This window comes from Athene noctua, chromosome 2 (genome assembly GCF_965140245.1).
Source record: "Athene noctua chromosome 2, bAthNoc1.hap1.1, whole genome shotgun sequence".
Lineage (NCBI taxonomy): Eukaryota > Metazoa > Chordata > Aves > Strigiformes > Strigidae > Athene > Athene noctua.
In genome coordinates, this window is record NC_134038.1 from 27,165,776 (window position 1) to 27,175,966 (window position 10,191).

A 10,191-nucleotide genomic window follows, 5' to 3' on the forward strand; every position below is an offset into this window, starting at 1 on the left:
TAAGACCAGTAGCTGATATTTAGAATATCCCCATCCCCTCACCATGCTGCATGCTATTGTCATTTTTATCATAAAAGAATTATGTATCTCTGTATATGAAAAATGTATTCTAGAACTACTCTGAATTAGTTTTTAATGTACTGTGACCTTGAATTGCCCCAGGATATTAATGCTAAATGATTACTTCTGAATGCTTTTTGAATAGCTGCACAGAGCAATTAAATGCACCATACATCACACGTGACATAGTTAAACGCCTCTTCTGGTCAAGGAACCTAAACAGTTCTTTCAAATGATGGTAATTCCATATTCCTAAAGATGAAAAAGAAAAAGAAGTAATTTGTTAGTATTAAGATAAGCATAACCTGGAAGAGGTTATAACCTTTGCCTGAGATGGAACAAAATAAAAAGATTTTCTTTAGAGTGATCTACAAGAAAGTTCACTACAAAACCAATGCTCCATCACACTGCATTTTCTCTCTAGACAAAGGGAGCAATAGCAATAAATCCCTCACTTTCTGTCAAATTGCCATTTTTTTTTCTTGTAAAATAAAAGAGTAAAGAATATGGCTCATAAAATGGGTATAAAATGTGGACACTGCTATTATGTATGCTATATTGCACAGTAGTTGACTTTAGAATGCGAAATGACATAAATTTGATCTCTACAAAACTTTCTGATAAAACAGTGGAGTTCAGAAGTGATCACAGGGGCCAAGATTACTCCTGTAACAAGAAGAAAAAGAGCCTCTTGCTTGGGTTACCAATTCACATCTGACCTGCTTTGGTTTCCTTAAAATGTTGTGACTACTTGCAGGTATGTGCTGTTTCAGATGCAGTGGCAATTTTGGTCCAGGTCATAGCAGACATATCACCCCCCTTGATATTCAGTGGGTTTAGATGTTGAGCTTGGCTGTTTTGGTGAGTTCCCTATAAAAATCAGCACAGTTGCTTATACGGCACATCAGACACTGGTGACAAGTGCCCAAGAAATTCAGACTGCCACCCAGTCCATTGCTGCAGACCATTTCCTCACCTCCAGCCTGGCTCCTGGCAGCGATTCTCACCCTGTGCTGAAGCTGCATCATCCCCGTCCCTGTCCTTGTTCCCCTTCCCAGCCCCCCCCCCCCCGGCTATGCTGAGGTCGAGATGAGACATCATTTTGTGTTAGGCAAACTGTCTAAACCACAAAAATGTTAATGGCAAATACATATTGACCTTGAAAATAACTCCTGAGTAATTCCAAGGAACTGAGCAAGGTCTTGGGGGAAAAAAAATCAACATATAAAGCACGTGTAGGGGATGCTTCATATGAGATTCCCAGCTTTTGCTGGTGTTCTTGCTCAGGTTTTGGAGTGGGATGGATTGTGTGCGATGATGTCCACTGGATGAAAAGGGTTAAGGAAGTTAGGCTGTCAAATCCTGGTAAAAAGGGCAGGTTTTGGAACCTGCCTTTGTTAGCTGTGTGCTACAGAGCCCCAGGGCATCGCTGGGGGAAGGTGGGAGGTGGGCAGGCAGAAAAGAAGATTGCTGGAGGCAGCAGTTCATTACAGCAGTCCTGCAGCAGGAGAGAAGCCCAGAAAGAGTATGTCAAATAAAGAATCCATTTCTCTCCACGTGTGCTTTAACTTCCACACACTGAGAAGAAACAACCCAACAACTTCCAGAAGTACATGCTGAGGAAGAGTAGTGAGTGAGAGCCACTGTTCGTAGGGGAATTGATTATTCAGCTCTAAAATAGTTTTCACTGCATGTTTTCAGTGTGAAGAAGCACACTGTTGTATGACTGGATTAGAGTGTGAAGACAAGCTGTATGTGTTTTACAAAAGGAGCAAAAGATTTTATGATGGAACAGTTTGATGCTCCAGCTACTAAAATCAGCTGCTATGCAACAAAATCTGCTTTATGGCTGCCCCATGTCAGCCAGTGAGGATGTAGGAGTAAACATCTTTGAAAAGTTAGAGCAGGAGTTAGACTAGCCCAAGGCAAGCAGAACATGCATGACTGGCACTTGAATGGCAGGTAATCCAAGCTGACACTGACCTTGCCAACATTACATGACAATATTTTTACTGGAGTAGACTGACCTTGAATTTCCCAGCATTATTAGGTTCCAGCAGGCTTCTCTGCAGCATAAGGACAGCACGGTCCTGTTCTGTTTATTGTAGAGTTTGGAAACGTTTGATATGGTCAGAACAATTACCTCTCTCCATTCCATCCCTAGTCTTTTATTTGCCCTTGGACTCAGAGATCGTATCATAATCTCAAATTATATAGATCACTTATCATCTCATGGCATCTGTTGGACTGTGACCTGTTTTTGCACGTATATGTGGTAAGAAAGTGTTCTGGGGAATATTTCTTGCTTACTGGCCTGGAGAAGGGTCAATGACCTTCTTAGGCTATGTAAGCAAAATCCTTGGTGAGAAAATTTTCCAAAATCAAGGAGAAGGAGGAGGCAGAAGTGATGCCCTTCAACTTTCTCTGCTTCGCTAGAAGGAGATAATCAGTGCCGTTCAGCTGGCGCAGTCTGTGTACCCGTGTTTGCTGCAGCCTCCTTCAGAACTGAATTCCTTTGTAGGGATTCCTGCAGGACTGGTTTTACCCTCAACTTCATTTCTGGTGACTAAGATTTACTAAAACTGGGCGGTATTTTATGGCCTTGTCTTAGATTCTCCACACCTCAGTTTGATGTTAAACCTTTTGCTCTGTTAATCTGAAAAAAACCCCAATCATAACCCAACACCAAGCATTTTTTAACATTACTTACTTGATGAAGATGTCAATGATAAAGATGTAATTTCATTATTCATTGCTTCTTTAGAAAATGTAAATGTAAATGTAAAAATGTAACTTCATGAAATGTGATTCTGTAAAGTAAGCACAGGGCAAAGAGTAAACAAAAAGTCAAAATTACTAGAATCTGTTTTATGGGACAGAGTCAGGTTATAGATTACCTTTGTTGGCTTTAAGCAGGAGTAATAGCTTTTGAGGGGGCAGGTCTCTTATCTGAGGGAATTTGGAACTTTCTGGTGTGATGAGCTCCAGGTACTATGAAAAGCGACAGTGCTCTTTGCCTCTTTTTAATTAAATGAGTAAACTAACCAATCTTTTTCTTCTCACATTTGTATTCACTGTCTGCACTCTTCTTTGAAGGCTTTGCGGTGTGAAGGATGGAGACTATAGCAGGAATCTTCATGGCCAACAGGGAATGTGTTTCCTGTTATTTATCTGGCAGAACTGACAAAATCAGTCTTCTCATCTTTCTTCATTAATTTCTCTCCCTATCCCATAACTTTGTGTAGAAAAATTAGTTAGTGGGACTAATTCTGTTTTCATTTACACTAATGTCATTATGTGTGATACCTGATGAGATCAGTGAAATCAAATAAACCTGAAGAAACTGCTGAGGTCAGAATCATAGACAATATTTGAAAACCAGTAAATACAATCTTTCATCCAGGATCTAGAGTCCTGTGTTTTTCTGTATTCCCATTGCATTCCTAGTGACCTCATTTTTTTCCTCTGGGTATGTGCAGCACTGCTCAATGTCATTATCTTAGTTTTGTCAATGCTCAGTGACATTATTATATTGTTCAGCGTCATTATCCCAGAAATGCAGCCACTTCAAAAAATGGATGGGCAGTTACGATGCTTAACTGTACTGCAACACTAACATCACCCAGAACAAAATGAAATTGTTTTTTCTGACGTTCTGCAACTATGGGGTAATTTTGAAATGCAGGGATAGGACACAGTTCTGCAAGTATGGGTTGAGGCTTTGTAAGGTAAGGAAAGGACCAATGGTTCCACCTGTAGGAACTCTACTGAAGAAGATTTGCCCAATTATTTCAAACTTAATTTTGATATTTTTCTGTTTTTTTGGTAGGTCACTTTAATGTAAACATTAATTCAAATTAAATCTATCTTTCTTGTGTTTTAAAGTTAACACAATTCAAATAACCCCCTCATTTACTAATTTCTTCTTGGACACAGTGTATTTTTCTAAAACTATTTTCAGTCTCAAGCACATTTTTAATGCTTGTATTGGCTTCACTTCTTCATATCATTTTTATCTCTTAAACTATTACAACTTTATTATTATCATTACAGTAATGTGGTGACCAGAACTGAACATAAAACCCTAAACTCCCTGCCAGAACCTTATATAATAGGAGAACAATGGATGAATGTTGTTAATTTTAAATGCAAAATTATAAATCAATTACAGTGATGGCAAAAGCCCTTCGTGACATGCCACAATTTACTTTCAAAGACATTTAAACCTATTTCACATGCTGAACAATCTGTAATAAATTATGATTTTTTTCCTCCTGAAATGAAGCTATAATTATGACAGTTGAATTCTTGTTCTGAGAAATAAGGTGGCATTTAATTCCTTGAGAACAAATGACACTCACAAAAGAACAGTTAATTATTCTCAGCTGCAAAAAAAAAGGGGGGGGGGTAGGGAGGGAAAAAAATATGAAAGAGAATGTGGTAGCACTTTATGTGAAGTGTCTATTAATGAATCCTTAACGAAAGCTGTACTGCAATTGAACTTTACTTGGTGTCCATGTGATTGAGTGACAATCTTTAAGTCCAACCCTTCCCCTAAAATCAAAACCACATTCAGAGTAGGAGTACAATGAAGGGATGTATCTTCAGGAAATACTACATCCCTGTCACCAAACCTTTAATATGCAAAGAACAAAAAGCAGAAAAACTCTGACGTCAGTCAGATGGGCAAAACAAATTCCGAAGTCAGCTCTGCAGTTTCAGGTTGTGTTGCAATGGTACCACAGTACGATTAGTCCTCATACTGCTTAATTTCCATGCTTACTATTACAATAAGATGAATCATTTTGACATCTGCTAGTATTAACAGGGCAGTAAAGAGGAATGCTAACCAGTCATCTCCCTCACACTACAAATATGTGACCATGTGATTAACTCTTCCTGTGTGCATAACTTCTACCATGTTCAGCAAGACCATGCAAGGGTTACAGGATAAGGGACTTGCTGGATCCAGAGATTCTTCCCTGAAAGTACTAATCATCCCAGTTTCCTGCTGTAGCTTTGCAGCAACCCGTGCATAGCTGAATGTATTAGCATAGGTCATGCTCCATATCACATTTTCAGTTCTTGAGGTTGATGAAGAGTTGCCAGTCTTGCTAATCTGCCTTCCATGCTCAGGGAAGAGAGCCGTTTCATAAGGGCCATACTAAGTGGAATACCCTCATCCTTCTTGGTTCAATTATGATTAGTGAATTGGCTAATTTGGGGGCTCTTTGAAATGTAGTCAGAACAACACAGTTGCATGTAAAACAAGGCCTAATGCACTGAGTTACATTAATGTTAAATCAAAGATGATTGGATTAATTGCTGTTTCATTTTATCTTCCGTGCACGTGTGGCACTGGCAGAATTTTAGAGCTTTTAGAAAAATTAATTGAGAACCATGGGGAAATAACACAGACATTTGTATTGGGTCTTTCTGCTTAAGGGGTATACAGTCTAAAATTGGGAGGTTATAATGTGGTCCTTAACATTTGTATTTTTTATATTGCTCATGAAATGTAGGAAAATTAATTGATCATACAGTATGTGAGGCACTGGATATTATAACTGCTGATTATACCTCAGGAAGAAAACACACTTTCCATAAGACTTGCACCATAACAAAGCATATGAGAAAAACCAGTTAATTTCTAATGTGGAAAAAGGAGATACTCTTAAAAATGTAAAAGTACACACTTTAAAATAATATTCACATACTTTTCATTTTGTCACCTTTATATTCAAATCTGGTTAAATCCCTTGGTAGAATGACATAATAGAGCAGTGTTAGACATGTGTGGAAACTCACACTACTGGATATTTTATTTTATTTGTCCACTCAGTTCTGATAGCAAAGAGAAGATTTATTAATGTAATGTAAAATATTCGCTGGCAGGTAAAAGTAATTCTTTTAATGAACATGATTAGAACAGCAGCTGGAATACAGAAAATGCAGCGTTTGCAAGATCCGTGGAATTAACAGACCTTAAAATACTTGGGAAATCAATTAAAATACATCTTCAAAATTATAAAAATGACTGTGTGTGTGTGTTTAAATTGAAAACGAACAGTAAAAGAATAAAATCTGTACTTCCTCAGCAAGAACATTTCAAAGTACCTTTCCTGACCAGTAGCAGAGCTTGCCAAAAGATTTGTGGAACAGATATTTTTCCATGGCTTTTAATTGGGAAGGTACACTGCCAGCGAGAGCTTGAGGTAGTTGGAAGTTTGCACTTCTCCCTTGTCCTCCCTTAGGGTGTTCTCACACTGACTATGTATTTTCTGTATTTATAAGATTATTTATATCCCCGCATGTGGGATAAATGCCCATTAAAGTTGCTTTGCTGCTACTGCAGCTGGATTTGTTGGCGAGGGTTGGTTGCTCTCAGGGAAAGGAGGCTGGGTGTTGAGGGTAGTGGCATGACTGCAGGGTGATGTCCCTGCCATCCTTGGCCCTGTCCCATCTCCCTCAAATGAGGAGACCAGGGCAGATCAGTGATGGGACCAAATTTGTGGAGAGCATGAGCTGTGTCCCTGTTGGCCTGCCTGTGATACCATTGCCCTGCCATTGAGCTGTTGGGGCAACATCCACACCTGGGGACTACCAGCCTTCCTGACTGCACCAACGGGCAGGCAAGACTTGGCACCAGAGGCTAGTCGGGAGAAGGTAGGAGATGGAGGAAACACCAGATTCTGTTGGTGCTTTGTACAGCTAGTTTCCATGTCAGGTTTGGACCATGGGGCCCAGCCCCGGTGAGCGAGCTCCGGGGTGCATGGGGACAGGGTGATGAGCTCCTGTGCTCTCTTGGCCATGCAGCCTGACCTGCTGTTCCAGGCATGGACCGGTGGCCAGCTGAGCCTGCTGCTGCTGCTGCGTCGCTCAGCCAAATGAACCTGTGCTTTCACAGAATCACAGAATCAACTAAGTTGGAAAGGACCTTGAAGATCATCTAGTCCAACCGTTAACCTAACACTGACAGTTCCCAACTACAACATATCCCTCAGCACTATGTCAACCCGACTCTTAAACACCTCCAGGGATGGGGACTCCACCACCTCCCTGGGCAGCCCATTCCAACCCCTAACAACCCGTTCTGGAAAGAAATGCTTCCTGACATCTAGTCTAAATTTTCCCTGGCACAACTTGAGGCCATTCCCTCTTGTCCTATTGCTTACTTCTTGGTTAAAGAGACTCATCCTCAGCTCTCTGCAACCTCCTTTCAGGTAGCTGTAGAGGGCGATGAGGTCTCCCCTCAGCCTCCTCTTCTCCAGACTAAACACCCCCAGTTCCCTCAGCCGCTCCCCGTACGACCTGTGCTCCAGACCCTGCACCAGCTTCCCTGTGCTCCAGACCCTGCACCAGCTTCGTTGCCCTTCTCTGGACACGCTCGAGTCATTCAATGTCCTTTCTGTAGTGAGGGGCCCAAAACTGAACACAGGAATCGAGGTGCGGCCTCACCAGTGCCGAGTACAGGGGTCAGATCCCTTCCCTGTCCCTGCTGGCCACGCTATTGCTGACACAAGCCAGGATGCCATTGGCCTTCTTGGCCCCCTGGGCACACTGATGGCTCCTGTTCAGCCGGCTGTCAATCAACACCCCCAGGTCCCTCTCTGACTGGCAGCTCTGCAGCCACTCCTCCCCAAGCCTGTAGCGCTGCTGGGGGTTGTTGTGGCCCAAGGGCAGCCCCCGGCATTTGGCCTTATTGAAACTCCTCCAGGTGGCCTCAGCCCATGGCTCCAGCCTGTCCAGGTCTCTCTGCAGAGCCTCTTTGAGAGTGCCACTTGGTTTCCCTCTGCTTTCCTGAGGCTGGCTGCCTCACAAGTGTAGGAAACTTTTTCCCAGACAATCAAATGTGATGTGTTTTTTTAACTAAATGTAATAGCAGATATTTTTTACTCTAGATTTTTAGTGCCACTTTCTCTTCTTGGGCTATATATTACTGTAGACCTCTATCCTGCTGAAATAGGAAACTTTTCTGTGCTGTTCTTTCTCATGTAGTTAATACAGAAAAGTTATGGATGTGATTGTGCTTTCGTTTACAGTTGTTAAGCCTTTTAGCTTTTCTTGGCTCCTGCAGGAGTGAACTTAATGCTCTGGAAAAGTGAGGATGCAAGGCAATATACTTTTCTTGGTGACATTTTTGGTTCATCATGAACAGCAAGATACATCACTGTGCCAACCTATTTATTTGTTTATCCAAAGATACCACCTCTGAGGAAAAAAAAGGGAAATATGTGTTCTACTTTTCAATCACCTATGTACCTGAAAATATAATCATCTCCCCTTGAGACATGCTTCAGATTTTGGGGTTTTATTTACCTGAATATATTACTGATGATATAAACCTAGCAAATCTGGTAGGGATTTAGAATGTTTCTCTGCTATTGCGATATCAGACACAATTTTGTTTTATTCACTAGAATTTGAATCTGCATTGGTGATGAAAATATTTGATACAGTCACACAGGTAACATCATGAAGACCAATGATCTTAGAGGAATAAAGAACTGAAACAACTGAGGATGAATCTCACCATAAGTGATATGGTGCGTTTATATCTACATAGACTCTCCAATGAATAAGAACCACTCTGCTGTTTCATAATCCAGCCCATGCCAAACCCATACAAAGCACAATATGCAAGGAGCATTTTGGGACAGTTATATTGCATATGAGCAGGTAGTAGTGTTTAAGTGGAAAGAGAGTTTGTGAAGTTGATTTACAACCTCCATCTCTTTAAAGAGCAATATGCTTACATATATTTCCAGAAGAGATGAGAATCCAAGGATCTTGTCCAGGCCATGAACAATTAGTGTATGTCTGGTTGTGAAGGCCTTTTTTTTTTTTTAATTTCTTGAGAAAAGAATTGAGAGAAAGGCTATAAGTACAAGGAGAGCGTTATACAAATCACAGTTGTCTCAGTCACCAAAGGAACACAAAGAGCTGCGGATATTTTTTAGCACATTTATCATTCAAGAAATTTGATTTGAGCCTGAAAGAGATTCCTTCTTTTGTAATGCATTCATTACTACCTGGTTATTGTTATAAGACAATACAATATCTTCTTTATGCCAACAGTTGGAGTTAGGATTATTTGGAGTGCAACAGATACTGGAAGATGTAATGCCATTAAGTAGTTTGTTTAAGAGAATCAAAGGTCTAGTACTTTGGGTGTCAAAAATACAGTGCTCAAACATAATTTACTCTTCTAGGGAAATCTGTAAATCTGTTTCAAATCAGCATCCTGGTCCTTTTCTACAAGAGACCCCAATTAAAGTAGATTGCTTTTATTTTTTTTTTTTTTTCCTGTTCGGAAAAAAAAAAAAAAAAGTAATTTTATCCTTTTAATGCTTTTTACATACAGTGAATTCCTTATTTATGCAAACATGATGAAAAGGAGTTAGAGGGAGATAGAGTGTGCACCTCCTAATGAGTTTCACAATATATCGTGTACTTCCCATGCAAGCGAATGAGGGAGGTGAGATATATAGAAGGCCCAAGAGCTGCTGAAGTCCTCAAATTCCTCTGAAGGGAAGATTTTCCATGAGACTTCTTTCCATTTATACTTTATCTCCCAAAGAAGATGCAGAGGGGCAGAGATATGATCAAACCTGATTCAATAGGGAAAGAAGCCCTGGTGAGCAGAGTATGAACATCAGTGGACCAGGGTAAAGCCCAGGCTGCCTTCTTCCAGCATATACTGCAGGGGATCTCCTCTTTCCCCTTAAACTTTTCCTAAAGTGGGAAGTCTTTAAGAATATGGGCTGAGAAATGTTGCTGGCTGTATGCATAATCATTCAGTCTTAGAATCATCTAATCATAGAAACATAGACTTATTTAGGTAGGAAGGGGCCTCTGGAGGTCATCTAGTCCAGCCTCAGAGCAGGACTAATCAGGATGGGTTGCTCAGAGCTGCATCCTCTCCAGTCTTGAACTGCTTCAACTATGGGGGCTTACAGCCTCTCTGGGCAGCCTGATACAATGTTTGACCACCATTATTGTAAAAAAAATTTCTCCTAATATTGAAGAAGAATTTCCTATGTTTGGATTGTGTCCCTTGCTGCTCATCCCATCACTGCACACCTGCAAGAGGAGTCTGTCTCCCATCTTCTCTGAAACCTCCAATACAGA